The sequence below is a fragment of the Bubalus bubalis genome, chromosome 11 (assembly GCF_019923935.1).
Source record: "Bubalus bubalis isolate 160015118507 breed Murrah chromosome 11, NDDB_SH_1, whole genome shotgun sequence".
Taxonomy (NCBI): Eukaryota; Metazoa; Chordata; class Mammalia; order Artiodactyla; family Bovidae; genus Bubalus; species Bubalus bubalis.
In genome coordinates this window covers 25,895,799-25,910,577 of record NC_059167.1, presented here as the reverse complement: position 1 = coordinate 25,910,577, position 14,779 = coordinate 25,895,799, and the positions used below count along the sequence as shown (strand labels likewise).

At 44.3% G+C, this 14,779-nt stretch overlaps 1 long non-coding RNA gene across 2 annotated transcripts in view; it reads left to right on the top strand.

Moving 5' to 3' along the window:
* Positions 1-14,779, top strand: part of LOC112587805 — a 52,811-nt gene that overhangs the window by 32,390 nt on the left and 5,642 nt on the right. Inside the window, exons 1-2 of one of the 2 annotated variants that reach the window (XR_006542675.2) lie at positions 7,015-8,009; positions 10,949-11,005. This is a non-coding gene — a long non-coding RNA (uncharacterized LOC112587805). Of the gene's footprint in view, positions 1-7,014; positions 8,010-10,948; positions 11,006-14,779 lie in introns of those variants that run through there. The other variant, XR_006542676.2, reaches the window with a different exon arrangement.

Below are 14,779 nucleotides of genomic sequence, written 5' to 3'. Positions count from 1 at the left end.
GACTGAAGTGGTAGCACTGGGATTGGTGACATGAAGTTTAATTCTGAATATATTTTAAAGGTAGACAAAAGGCTAAGGTATGTGTTCACAAACAGAGAAATTAGGAATGACGTCAAAGTTTTTGGCCTGAATTCAATGTTTTTACACTTACTGGAGAGTGTGGCTGCATCTGTCTCAGGTAATCGGAGAAAGACTGGTGAAGAATCTAAGATTTGAGTTGCACTTTGAAAAACGAGTATGGTTTTGGGGCTTGTAAAAACTCTCAGTGGCTTATTCTGAGACCATTTTGTCTTCCTAGACCCTATCTCCCCACCCCAAACCCACTCCTTTGTTAAATTTTAGTACCACAACTACAGGAGACAAGGGACTCACCCTTGTCTCACGAGGCACCTTGAATCTTGGGCCAATCATGGAAACTCCTTGCTCTTGCCAGCAACTGGTTTAGAAATGGGGTGATTTAGGAAAGGGCATGCACTAAAATTCTGGACAACAGAACAGAAAAAGGAATTCTGAAGGAAGGACTTCTGGGAGATTTTCTGAGTCTGAGATGCTCTGGATTTGAGATGTTGTGTAAAGACATGGCACTCAAGCTGCTGTTGTCATCTTGCAGACGTGAAGTGGGAAGCGGAGGTCAACAGTGCACAAGTTGCGAGTGGCAGAGGGAAAGGGTGGAAAAAGAATGCTTTTTTGAGGACATTGTTGAGTCACTGAGTTCCCCAACCTTAGAAATACACCATTTCTGGACTTCTTATTATGTGAGATTAAAAAAACAAACCCTCCTTATCATCAAATGCTTTTGAGTTGGGTAGTTTGTGCTTGAAGCAGAAAGTATATCATTTTAGATAAGCAATAAATAGTAAGGCATAGCAAAAGCAAAGACACTCAGAGGCAAGAAAACTCAAAGCATATTTGGAAGAGAGTAGGTGTAATAACTTGGCATTCGTTCATAGACTCGTTCAAATATTTGTGGAGCCCCTACTATGGACCAGACACTGGTCTAAGATGTAGGATGCTACAGTAGACAGGATCCCTTTTCTCATGGAGTTTATTACTTGGTGGAGGGAAGACAAGTGGTAACAGGAAATACAATAAGAATAATGTCAGGAAGCTGTAAGTATGAGAAGGGAATAAAATACGCTGACATGCTAGAGAGGGACTAGACGGGCTTCCTGAGGTTACTGTAAGTCAGTTGCTCAGTCGTGTCTGGCTCTTTGTGCCCCGTGGACTGTAGCCCGCCAGGCTTCTCAGTCCATGGGATTCTCCAGGTGAGAATACTGGAGTGGGTTTCCATTTCCTTCTCCAGGGGATCTTCCCGACCCTTGGATAGAAGCTGGGTGTCCTGAATTGCAGAAGGATGCTTTACTGTCTGAGCTATTAGGGAAGCCCTTCCTGAGGTTGGGAATGGTATTAAATACATTCAGGAGACTGAAAGAAGTAATTTTGACAGAGTGAAAGGACCCTGGGGTGGCTAGAGCCTAGGAGAGAGAGGAGAGGAAGAGAAAAGAGAAGGAAGCAAGGCCAGGTTCTTTGGGCTTTGGGGCTGAGGCAGGCATGTAGATTTTATTCTAAGTCAGAAGGGAAGTAACTGGAGGATATTTAGTAGGGGTGTGATATGACCTCTTTACCTTTGTAGATCTGCCTGGTGACATCATGGATGGACCCCAGTGGAGGGATGTAGGAGACAGAGAGGTGTAAACCTGGGAGAGCAGTCACTGTCAAGTAGCTTCTTTCCGTTTTTCAACAACCAACATTGTGACTCATTTGAGAATTTCAGGTATGGGAGCAATGGCCTTGGGGCAGTAATTATAGTAGAGGCCCTTTTGTCTGCTGGGCCATCCACTTGGCCTTCTTCCTAAAGAACAAATCAGCCTCGCCACAACACTGGATAGAAAGAAAGAAGAAAGAAAGTGAAGTCAGTCGAATTTGACTCTTTACGGCCCCATGGACTGTAGCCCACCAGGCTCCTCCATCCATGGAATTTTCCAGGCAAGAGTACTGGAGTGGGTTGCCATTTCCTTCTCCAGGGGCTCTTCCTGACCCAGGGATCTTACCCAGGTCTCCCGCATTGCAGGCACATTCTTTACCATCTGAGCCACCAGGGAAGCCCATATCAATACCCAAAACAGTGTTGATTAGAAATAGAGGTGATTACCTATCTAAAAGAAATAGCACATGAACCACATAGGTAGTTTAATACTTTTTAGAAACCACATTTAAAAAGTAAAAGAAGGAAGGGACTTCCCTGGTGGTCTGGTGGTTAAAACTCTACATTTCCACAGTAGAGGGGCATGGGTTTGATCCCTGGTCAGGGAACTAAGATTCCACATTGCTGCACAGTGTGGCCAAAAATTTTTTTTTTTAAGTAAAAGAAAGTAAAAAGATAAAGTTAATTTTAATAGTATATTTTATTTAAGCCACTATATCCAAAACATTATATTTCAACATGTAATCAATATAAAAATTATGGTTGTTCAGTTACTAAGTTGTGTCTGACTCTTTGCAACCCTATGAACTGCAGCACACCAGGTTCCCCTGTCCTTAACTATTTCCCAGAGTCTGCTCAAACTCATGTCCATTGAGTCAGTGATGTTATCTAACCATTTCATCCTGTGCCACCCTCTTCTCCTCTTGCCCTCAACCTATCCCAGCATGGGGGTCTTAGTGATCTGGTTTTCTTTCTTTTTTTCTTCCCCCTAAGTCTGAAGTTTACTGTATTTTATACTTACAGCACAGCTTAGTTTGCACTAGCAACATTTCAACTGCTCAGTAGATACATGTGACTAGTGGCTACTATACGATACTGGTCAGTATAGGCATTGAAGAAGGCAATGGCAACCTACTCCAGTGTTCTTGCCTGGAGAATCCCAGGGACGGGGGAGCCTGGTGGGCTGCTGTCTATGCGGTTGCACAGAGTCGGACATGACTGATGCGACTTAGCAGCAGCAGCAGCAGCAGCAGGGATAGGAATGCATCCTGGGAAAACCTGGTACAGGAAGTCCATGTCAGGATGAAATCCTGGACTTTGGCAATGGCTTCCTGCTTCTGCTGCTCTGCTCTGAATCCATTCTCTAAAAGAGATGTATTGGGTCAAAGACATGAATTTTTAGGACTCTTAATTATTTTCCTAACTGATTACATCTATTTATGATACTTCCTACCATGAATATTGGTGCCAATATCACCAGCTCCTGATTTGGAAATTTGCATTTAGTTTTGGGAGGCGGGAGGTTAATTTAGCAAAATAATTAATTTACTTCAGTTTAAATTTATTTAATCTTGTGAGAAAATAACAGGCTTCTTTTAATCTGCTTCTCTTTGATAACTAGTAAAATTGAATATATCTTCACATATTTATTAATATTCTTTTGTGAATTGTGTATAAGTCTTTGGTCTATTATCAGCAGAAGTGTTAATGAAATTTTTGAGTGGACCACAATGCTTGCTCAATTCAATCTGTAATCATATTTTCTATGCTTACATTGGCCTCAGGGGCCACCAGATTATCAGGGAGTTTAAGAAGCATGGATTTGGACCCAGGAGGAAGCTGATCTCAAGTGTTTCTCAGCTAAGGCAGATTCTAGCTCTCTGTGGCTGGAAGCATAAGTGGGAGTCTGCTTAGTAAAGAGATTCCTTGCTCTTAGCTGAGTTTAGGGGGCACTGGTGCGCAGTGTCAGACTTTATTTTTGGGGCTCCAAAATCACTGCATATGGTGATTTCAGCCATGAAATTAAAGACGCTTACTCCTTGGAAGGAAAGTTATGACCAACCTAGATAGCATATTCAAAAGCAGAGACATTACTTTGCCAACAAACGTTCGTCTAGTCAAGGCTGTGCTTTTCCTGTGGTCATGTATGGATGTGAGAGTTGGACTGTGAAGAAGGCTGAGTGCCGAAGAATTGATGCTTTTGAACTGTGGTGTTGGAGAAGACTCTTGAGAGTCCCTTGGACTGCAAGGAGATCCAACCAGTCCATTCTGAAGGAGATCAGCCCTGGGATTTCTTTGCAAGGAATGATACTGAAGCTGAAACTCCAGGACTTTGGCCACCTCATGTGAAGAGTTGACTCACTGGAAAAGACTCTGATACTGGGAGGGATTGGGGGCAGGAGGAGAAGGGGATGACAGAGGATGAGATGGCTGGATGGCATCATTGACTCGATAGACGTGAGTTTGAGTGAACTCCGGGAGTTGGTGATGGACAGGGAGGCCTGGCGTGCTGCGATTCATGGGGTCACAAAGAGTCAGACATGACTGAGCGACTGAACTGAACTGAACTGGTGCGCTGGCTTGACCGACTGTTTCCCCCCTAAGAAGTGGGTCTTTTTCCAACTTCGGTGTAAGTTTCTCTGTACTGCAGTTGGTTGCATTCTTTCTGTGCCTCCCTTGAAATTACTCCTGGAGCAGCTGGACTGGATTCTGGCTCTTCTTAACCTTTCAGTCACATATTTACAATCTCTAGATTTATCCCTATATATAACCAATTACGTGTGTAATGAGAGGATCTTACCAATTTAATATGGAAGTCAACTTTATTTCCAGTTTCTTGGGTAATGTCTTGCCGTGCTCTTTAAGAACTAACAACAGCTTCTACAACACCATCATTCAGTATGATGTCTAATATTAGGCACTCTATCTTTTGTGAAGATGAATTCTATCTCTATTAGCATTTTTAAATGAATGAATATTGAAATTTAGATACCATTTTGCATTCATAAAAATAATTAAAAATCTTCTAGCTTAAATTTTATGATATGCTTCAGTTAAGATATTCTTTTATCATTGAGATTGACCTCTTCTTCTATTAATGAATCACTTTGAATAGCTAATATAGGCACATGGCATAAAATTCAGAAGTTTAAAGAGGTGTATAATGAAAGCAGTCTTCCTTCCTCCTCTGACTTCTATCCACTTAACTTCCCTCTTGATATTATCAAGAGGGCACCTGATATTATCAATTTCTTATTTATCATTCCAGACATAGTTTTTGCACTGTCAAAGATCCAACTCACACACACACACACACACAAATAGTAGTGTACCATCCTGTACTATTCTATCCTGCATATTGCTTTTCTCACTTACCAATATTTATTTGATGTCTTTTAATGTCAGTATGTATATAATTATTTCCTTATTGTTAATGGTTGCATATAATTCAGAATGAATGTAATGTGATTTATTAATTGGTTTCCTACTTCTGGGTCAGCTGGCTAGTTTTCAGCCAATTTGCATTTACAAATAATGCTATAACTAGTATCATATGCATGTCCCTTTGCTCACATGGAAGTGTATCTATAGGATGAGTGCCTAGCAGTAGAGTTGTTGGGTCAAGTGCATTTTTAGTTTTGAAAGTTATAGCCAGATTGCCTTCTATAGATTTATAGCATTTATAATGAGCAACAAATGGGTATGCTGGTTTCCCCTTGGCAATTTTGGATATTATCAAGCTTTTTGATCTTTGTCAGTAGGGAGATGAAAAATGGCATCTCGTTGGAGTTTTAAAGTACATTCTCTTTAGAAGTGAGGTTGAATTTTTCATATGTTTAACAGTTATTTGTGTTTCATTTTGAAGCTGAAGTTTGTTGCGTAGTATGATCTGGCCTTTGCATCCCAAATCCTGCCTTGCAGAACCCAGAACCTGCCTTTTATATCTCCATAGCTTTTACATCAGTTTAGGTTCAACTTGACTGCAAGTAATATAGAACCCTGACTCAACTGGCTTTTAGAATAAGGAAAATATTTTATCTTACATGATGTCATGTTTTGGTATAGAGCAGCTTTAGGGTTGGTTAGTTTAGCTACTCACCAAGGTCACCAAGGTCCCTGGTCTTTCTATCTTACTGATTGTGTGCTCAGTCGCTCAGTCACGTCTGACTCTTTGTAGTCCCACGGACTGTAGCCTGCAAGGCTCCTCTGTCCATGGAATTTCTAGGCAAGAATACTGGCGCAGGTTGCCATTTCCTCCTCCAGGGGATCTTCCCGACCCAGGGATTGAACCCACATTTCTTACATCTCCTGCATTGGCAGGTGGGTTCTTTACCACTAGTGCCACCTGGGAAGTTCCATCTTTCTGGCTGCCACTCTCCAGTTAGAATTCTTCATGGTCATAACACGGCTGCGTTAGTCAGGCACCCCACAGAGGCCGCACAGCATCCAGTGGAAGATGACGGCTGTTTCTTACCACGAGCCTCTTTTTAAGAACAAGGAAACGTTTCCTCAAGTTCCCTTTCAGAAGATACGCCCTTGAATCTCATTAGCCAAACCTGAGTTTTATGCCCATTCCTAAACCAATAACTGGCACAAAGACTGACCATCGTAACTGGCTCGTGTTAATCAGGATTTTCTCCTGAATTCTATGGAGTACTGCCAACAAGAAACACGTAGGTCGGCTGTAGGCGGACAGTTTACTGATTGCCACAGCTCTGCACGTGCTATTCCATTTGCCTGACACAGCTCTTCTCTACATATCCTACCACACATGTTTCTAGCATAGGCTCAGTGTTGGCTGTGAGGAAACCAACTCTGTCTCCCTCAGGGCCCCTTCATTCCCCTGCAGCCTGTGCCACCCTCAGCACACAGCACTCTCATGCTGGCTTTGCCTCCCAGTCTCCCACCACATCCCGCACCCATCAGGGCAGGGTCTGCTTCTGATTTGTTTCTGTATCTCAGCGCACAGTATAGAGCAGACACAACGATCTGTTGAACGGTCTGTCTGCTAGCATTTTATTTAGAGTTTCAAATCTAGATTCACAACAGAAATCAACTTAGAGTTTTGTGTTTGTAAGTGATTTGCTTGTTGAAATTTGGAATTAGGATTATCTTTTACACATATAGCAAATGGGCATTTACAGAACAAATTGTTTAACTGGTGGGTTATTGGTTCCTTAAAAGTCCCGAATTTCAACAAATATTTCTCAAACACATATTATATATTGAGCACTGTCCCACTTGGCTCTTTATACAAAAGTAGAACGAGAGCTTGTCTTTGAATGTGTGTATGCTTTAAAGCAGCATTTTTTAAACTGCAGGTCAAGGTCCTTTTGTGGGTAATCAATTTTGTGGGTCAAAACCATTTTAAAGTGAAAAAAGAATATAATATCAATAGATTAGAACAAAGTATATCAGAGTGCATCACTCTTGGTTAAACTTTTGGTTTATATGTGTATCTATGTGATATCCTGGGTCAAGATTATAGAATATGTTTTTCACTATGGGTAAGGTCAAAGCAGTTTAAAGTCATTGCCCTAAGGATCAGTATATCTTCTTTCCTCTTTCTCTTTGAAGCTTGCATTCTTCTGCTCCTAAAGTCTGGGTTCCCTGGAAACAGGGTAAGACAGGGCTTTAAGATATCTGCCTCCCACAGCATACTCCTGCCCGGAGCCAGGGCCCCAGCCTGAGGTTCAGTCAGCCAGTCACAGATTTTAGAGTCAGAGGCAGGAGTTCATTCCTGAGCTCCAGCACTTATGATCTCAGCAGTCCAAGTCACTGGACCTTTCAGAACATCTGTTTCTCTCTTGTTGAGTTAACAGCAGTACTTGTCCCACAGGCAATCAAGGAGGTTACTATGTGAAAATATGGTGTGGCTTAGTAAACTCCCTCCTATCCTTCAGAGGAGGAAAGCAAACGGAGCCCATGGTTGAGAAAGTTCTGTCTCCTGAGCAGGGAAAAAAAGACTTCAAGGAATAGCCCCACAGAGAAACTTAAGAGGTGGCTCTAAACACCCAGGGGCTGCAGACATTTGAATCAAGAAAGGGGAGAAACCAATCAGTGGGAAAAGCTCAGGGCTCTCCAATGAGCAGTTGCTTTTCCTTTCTCTGTGGAGCTGGAGAGCAGGGCTTGTCTGGAGGGGCTGACAGCACACACCGCTGCATCCGGAGGGGAGAGATCCTGATTGTCGTCCTTTTGCATAAACTTCAGAAGGAGGACTGGTGTTGAACTCTGTCCTCCCTTCACCCATAGCAGCAGGTGTGACGGGGCTGCCGGTACTGAAGGTCACTCAGGGTGGGCTCAGGTGAGAGGAGTGGGATGGGGCAGGGTTGGGAGCTCAAAGGAGAGCAAGCCACTCTGGGCGCTTGGTCTGTCCGAGGCTCAGTAATCCTCACCCTCAGAAGTTCTCTCTTCTGTGACTCTCTGAGCAGTGGTCACAGCGGACAAGCTGGGCACGGTGTCCTGCCTGCTCCCTTTCTCCATGGAAAACTCTCTGCAGCCTTCACAGCCTGGTTCTCCTGTCACCAGATGTATTAACAAGCAGCCAGGGATGTGCTTCCTTAAATAAAAAGTTATTTTTATTTGTTTGTTGTTCACCCTGAATTGTTGAGACAGAGGAAGAGAGAATGCCAAGAGTTTTAGATGAAGATGGGGGATTCCTATGAACCCAGTGGTTCTTTGTTTCTTTATTTCTTTCCAGGGACTCTGTCCTTAAGACGCCCCGTTTGGGATCTGGGCACCTCACTCTCTGTTCTCTGATACATTTCAAGCCAGCCTGGACCCCAGGGGTGCCAGTGTTCCACAGCATGCTCAGTGGAAGCTCGGGGAAGCAGGCAAGGGCAGGCATTCTCACTGCCAATACAGGGAGAGAGGAAGGCGTCAGTCATGTGTGAATAGCTGCGGCTCCAACAGCCTTCCCAGCACAGCATGGGCTATTTGCCAAAGTTTGTCTCGAGTTGTGCCTTCTTAAAGGGTACCAATGACCTCTAAGTCACAAAATCCAGTGGCCTTTCCTCAGGCCTCATCTTCCAACTGATCAGCCCCTCTCTTCAATGCTCTGCTAGCGATTGAACTCTCCTCCTGCTTTCCCAACAGCTCTTCCTCTGGTCCTGTCCCTTTTTTCCCTGCATCCTCAGCTTAAAACTCCCCCAAGCTTCTGTCTTTAGTCCTTTTCTTTCTCTACTCTTCCTTTTTCTGGGAAAATTTCAGTGTCCTTTGGTAGTATTTTAGTTGAGACTTTTATTTTCAAGTAACAGTAATTAGTTTAGCCAGAAGGAGGGTTTCCATTATAAGGTGTCTGCAGAGCCCAGGGGGAAAGAGAGGGTGAGTCTCAGAAGGGGCTGATCCCAGAACCTAGTAGGTGTCCGGGAAGCCAGGCAGTAGCTGAGAAGCTGACCCCTTCCTCTCTGCAGCTCTGCTTACGTTCTGTTCCTAGATGTTTTTCTACCTTTGCCATCTGTTTCTGGGCCACCATCTTACCTGAGGCCTTCATGACCTCTTTAGTAATTTTCCTACTCTTGGTTGTATCTTTCATCCAAGCTGTCTTATTTCACCAGTCTGCCCTCTGTGTTGGGTCCCACATTTTAAAGCAGGGTCCCCGGCCTCTGGGATCTAATGCTTGATGATCTGAGGTGGAGCTGATGTAACAATAATATAAATGAAGTGTACAATAGATGTAATGTGTTTGAATCATCCCCAAACCATCCCCTTGCCCTGGTCCATGGAAAAACTTGCCTTCTACAAAACCAGTTACTGGTGCTAAAAAGGTTGGGAATCGCTCCTTTAGAGGGTTCCCCTCTGGTCCACTTTGGCTGCAATTCTCCAGGAGGAAAGGAATCCACAGGGCCAGTGAATATTCCCACCCAAAGCCTGCATTCCCTTTCTAGAGCCCATTTCCTGGGCTGGGTCAGACTTCCTCTAGGAGCATTCCTAAGGGCAGATCACTGTTGCTGTATTTACTCCTAGGCTTACAAAGTGCTCATGGGGCAGCTGTCTGCTGCAGACAGGTGTGGTAAGGTGGGAGCAGGAATGTGAATAGAGCTTGGACATGTCCACTGAATGTGCTTAATGCTCCAGGTCATGTGGAATGGAGTCTGACCTGAGAAGTGAGGGTGGCCCGGGGCCAGGGCCAACTTTCCTTCATTCTACCTTGACCCAGCATGGAACTCTGAGAAATTCAAGAACTCTGTATTTGAACCTGGCAGTCCACTTTGTTATGAAGGTTTGTTTGTCAGTACAGGGGGATGGAACATATTTTATTTAATAGTTTGTTGGTTTGATTTATAACTTTTAGACATGTGGCATGTGGGTTTCCATTTGTACTTATGCCCTGGGCTGCACATACCTTAGGGGCAAGTCTATATTTCACTGTGGCCAGTTTTAAAATATATATATATCCCCTAAACAAGGCTTTGATTATATCATCATCTGCCTGGAAGCTTTTGATGATGACTGCTTCTGCTTGCTGGGAAGTAAGTGGCTCTCGTTGTTCATTATTCTGTGTCAGATGAAACTGACAATCAAGTGGGACCTGCCTTTCATCAGAGAAAGGGTCAGGCCAGGATGGAGTCAGCAAGGGAGCAGCTTGCTGCTCGGAGCTCACAGAGAGAGCTTAGAGGACAGAAGCCGGGGCAGCCTGACAACTAGCAATTGGAACCTCAAGCAGAGATGGTGTAAGTTCATGCAGACAAGTGTCAGAAAATCAAAGACAAGTCTAAGGCAAGCTGTCAAGAAGTGGCCGGTCTGAAGTTGTTGAGTAGAGTGGGGCACATATCAAGGTAAGGGAGATTTGATTTCTGGGTCACTTTTGGCCTCTGTTCCAGATTTTCTTATAGTTCCCATGTGCTGGAACTTTTCCTTTCCTAATCCATGTAAGACCCTTCCAGGAGGTGAGAGTGCATCATGGAAACAAAGCTTAGTACCTAGCAGTATTCAGCAATGGTTTGCAACGAGCAACTCAGAGCAGTAATAAGCATATTCTGTTTATAATCAATCTCCTATTGAATATCTTTGAAGGGACTGAATTTGGGAATCAGTTAGGTCAGGGAAAGGATAAGCAGGTAGGGCTGAAGTCAAGGGAGGTAGACTGGGGCAAGATGACATCCCAGAACCTTCTCCTACTTCTGAGGTTGAGTCAGGCGCTTATGCTGGGAAAGAAGATATAGGACTGAATGCAGGCTTAGACTTATGTTTGGCACAGCTCCGTCTGCCAAAGCAGTGCCACTTGTGATGTTCTCTTTCCAGATGTGCAAGGATCAAGAGCTCTACAGAAAAGCTGTTTTGAGCTTGGGAGACAAAAAGGTAAGTTAAAACATTGGGAACATGAGGAAAGGGAAAGCCTTGAGTTTAAATTAAACAAAAAAATCATATGCACAGCTTTCCTGGACTTCAAAAACAAGCACTGAGGACAGATTCGCCAAAATTCATATACAGGCCATTCTTTTATATTAAATTGTTTTAGTTCAAATTCATTGATAAGAGCTCTAATGGGGACATTAGGCACTTATTAGGGGCATCCTGGTACTTTGGCAGGGCTGCTGACATCTTAAGAGGGCTGCCTTGTGAGGAGCTTAAAGAGCCCACTTACCCAGTGCTTCTAAAACCAGCATGCATCAGAACCACCTTGCAGTGCTTATTCAATATGCAGAATTTATAAGAATTTTTTCCCTATTTATCCAAAATAATCTCTTGAAAGCAACTATAGTAAGGATCTTATTTCTCACAATATACCCCAAATTATTTTCTATATTTAAAAATGTTAAAACAAAAAAAAAACTAGCTTTATCAGGAAAAATTTTTTTCTAAGGAAAAGCAAACCCCATTTGCAGAAATTTGACCAAGGGCAAAATCAAGTTATAAAACTCCCTCTCTTCAGTTCAGTTCAGTTCAGTTGCTCAGTCGTGTCTGACTCTTTGCGACCACATGGACTGCAGCATGCCAAGCTTTCCTGTCCATCACCAACTCCCAGAGTTTACGCAAACTCATGTCCATTGAGTCAGTGATGCCATCCAGCCATCACATCCTCTGTCATCCCCTTCTCCTCCTGCCTTCAATCTTTCCCAGCATCAGGGTCTTTTCAACTTAGGAGTATTAATAAAAGCAAAATGTTCTAAAGGTTACATCAGTCAGGGACCTGAATCCCCCCTCCTCCCCAATAAAAACCTTATATTGAGTCATTAGAGAAGATTGTAATAAAAGACTTTATTTGCAAAAGATAGGCTGGTCTGAGATGAGGATAAGGGGATAATAAGGGGATGATACACCTCTTCTGGGCTGGTAAGTGCAGGAGCCATCACCACCTTTTCAAATTACAAATTGAAAAAGCAAAGAGGCCCTGATCCAGTTAAGGGAACTGAGAAAGAAAGTAGGTGGAGAGACCTGCATAGCAGGAAGTAACCAGAGAAATATGCCAACTTCATAGGCCAACCCTCCCAGAGGCTAGAGAGCCAAGGGAGCCCACAGACGCAGTCTCTGGGGCTCAGTATCTGGGGACAACAGACAGGTGGAGAAGGCTGCAGAGTGGATCCTGAGGGGCAAATGGAGAAAGAAGACTCAGCGCTGATCAGAGATTGTTCAGGGGTGGGAGTGGCTACTGGCTCTCTTTACAAGCACTGAAGAAAATGACTTCCTTTTCTATCATCTTGTTTATATCACCCTATAGCAAGTTTATAAGAAATATGTTATTAAGTGTTAAGTCTTGTATCAGGGGAGGGGAGCAGAATCTTGTGCCCCACCCTCATACGCAGAGTCAAGTCTCATCCATAAGGGGCCCTGAAAGCTGAACTTTAAACAAACACTCCAAATGACTCACAAAGTGGAGGGCTGAGCTGCAGCAGTTACGTTGTTAGGAAAGTGGTAACAGTTACCTACGTTGAGAAAAACTGTATACAAAGTGTGAAGGCCCCTGGACAAGGACAGGTGGAAGAACAGGCTGGTTAGTAAGGCGTTCAGAGTTTCAGAAGTTTTTTTCCCATGATGATGTTCATATAAGAGCCTATCAAACTAAAAACACTTATAAGAGAACTTGGAGAAGGTGAAACATCGGGTCTCCACAAGGGCCTGACGTCCCTCCCGCGGAGTCCCAGGAACCCATCCTGAGCTCTTTTAGTCCTTGTCAGGGGTGCTCAGTATCTCAGAGTTTCCTGAGCCAGTGCAGACCGAACTCCAGAGGCAACATCTGTGGCCTGAAGGAGGAAGGTCAGACCCTGAATTGGCTTCACAGGACCCTCCAAACTTTTTAGGTACAAATGGACAGGCAGCCTGCGTGGACAGGGCTTACCGTCCCCTCCTCCTGGGCTGAGTGGCCGAACCTTTGGTACTTGGGCTGAGGAGGCACCTTTTAATGATTTCCTTAGTCTGTGTTTCCCAGACATCAGAAGTTCCCTGCTTAAGGTAACATTAAGCACAAGGGAAATGACCCTTGGGACTGGAGACAGCAAGGTTGTTCTGGAAGTTGCAAAGGCAGTGCAGCTGCTGAGGCTGTGTGCCTGTGGAGGCCCTGGACTGGGCTTTCTGCCTCTTCTCGAAGTCTTCCTTATTTGACTGCTCTGCGAGTGGCCTATAAAGCTTGAGACAGGTCAGGGGAAGCTGCAGGGTCAGCCTAGCTTTCCCCAAGAAGCCAGTGAATTGCCTGCAAAGAAGAAGTTCAGCTGTAGGCCTCAGGACAGAGAGATAGAAGCCTTCTCTAAATCCAGAAGTCAGGAAATGCTCATTATAGTCTATATAAAGGCACCCCCCGTGCTTTCTGGGCTGACACAGGGAAGGACTATTTATTTCTCAGCAATGCTTGTCTGAGTTGGCAAGCTTGGGCTGGAGCAGGGCAAAGCAGATCCAAGACAATCATGTGATGGAATTACACCTGCTGAGATAAAGAACAGTGGAGCTCCCTGAGCAAACATTCTTGCAGACTCTGCATTGCAAACTCTGGCTCAGAAGGTGCCAGGCTAATTTGTCTTTTGCCAACTAAAGGCAAATGGAGGAGGGCAGAGCCCGGTAGCTTCTCCAGCTGCCTGGTGATTTGAGGATCACTCTAACCACTCCCCTCCTCCACCATTGCCCTCCCGCCGTCAGCTAAAGAGCTGATATGAATTTGCTCCAATTCATCAAGGAGCGAGGAAATGCACATCTCTTTATTTTTCCAAATCAACTGAAATCAGGCTGAGTCCCCTCTTGGCCTGGCTGGTGGGGTCCTCAGTGTTAATTATTATTGGAATTGTCTCTTCCCAGGCACTGAGCAGTACTAGAATGCCGGGGTCTACTTGGGAACAGGAAAGCAGGACAAGGGTTTGAGATAGTCAAGAAAATGCGTGCGTGCATGCATGTCAGTAGCTAAATTATGACACCATGGACTGTAGCCCACCGGGCTCCTCTGTCCATGGGATTTCCCAGGCAAGAATACTGGAGTGGGTAGCCATTTCCTTGGATCAAACGTGGGTCTCCGGCATTGGCAGGCAGGTTCTTTACCACTGAGCCATCAGAGAAGCCAGTCAATAAAACAGCCACCATTATTAATATTGCTTCTTTTCTTATGAGATGCAGCTATTTGACTAAAAGATTTCTAATCATCGTGTCTACTTTGCCATAGGGGGCCCCTGACCATGTTTTCAAGGTCATAGATTAGAGACTATCCCCAAATTGATAGTTTTGTTCCAAGTTTGGGGTGCAGGGAGAGTGGAAGGAGCTTTGAGGAAACTTTAGACCCTCCTCCCATAATCTGGGTCAGGGTCCCCCAATCTTTGCTATAGATAATTAATCCTTGTTTATTTCCATGTTTACATCCACATAAACAGCTGAGAGCACCCTTCTCCTCTCTCCAGATTGCTGCCACTGAGACCCTCCTACATAGACACTTTGGAGGTTTGACTGCCAGGCACCACCTGCTTCCCCAAAGCCCCCAACCCCCAGATCCCTGTACACAGAGGCAGTATCTCCACTTTCTGAGGAGGCCTACACTTTAATGTCCCCCCAGGCTCATAGAATTCAACTCCCTGTCTTATTCATGGAGACCCAGCTTCCTTCCACCCATCCCCACTCCATCCTCTGGACCACCTCCAGCTTAATTCCTTCTTGGGCTTG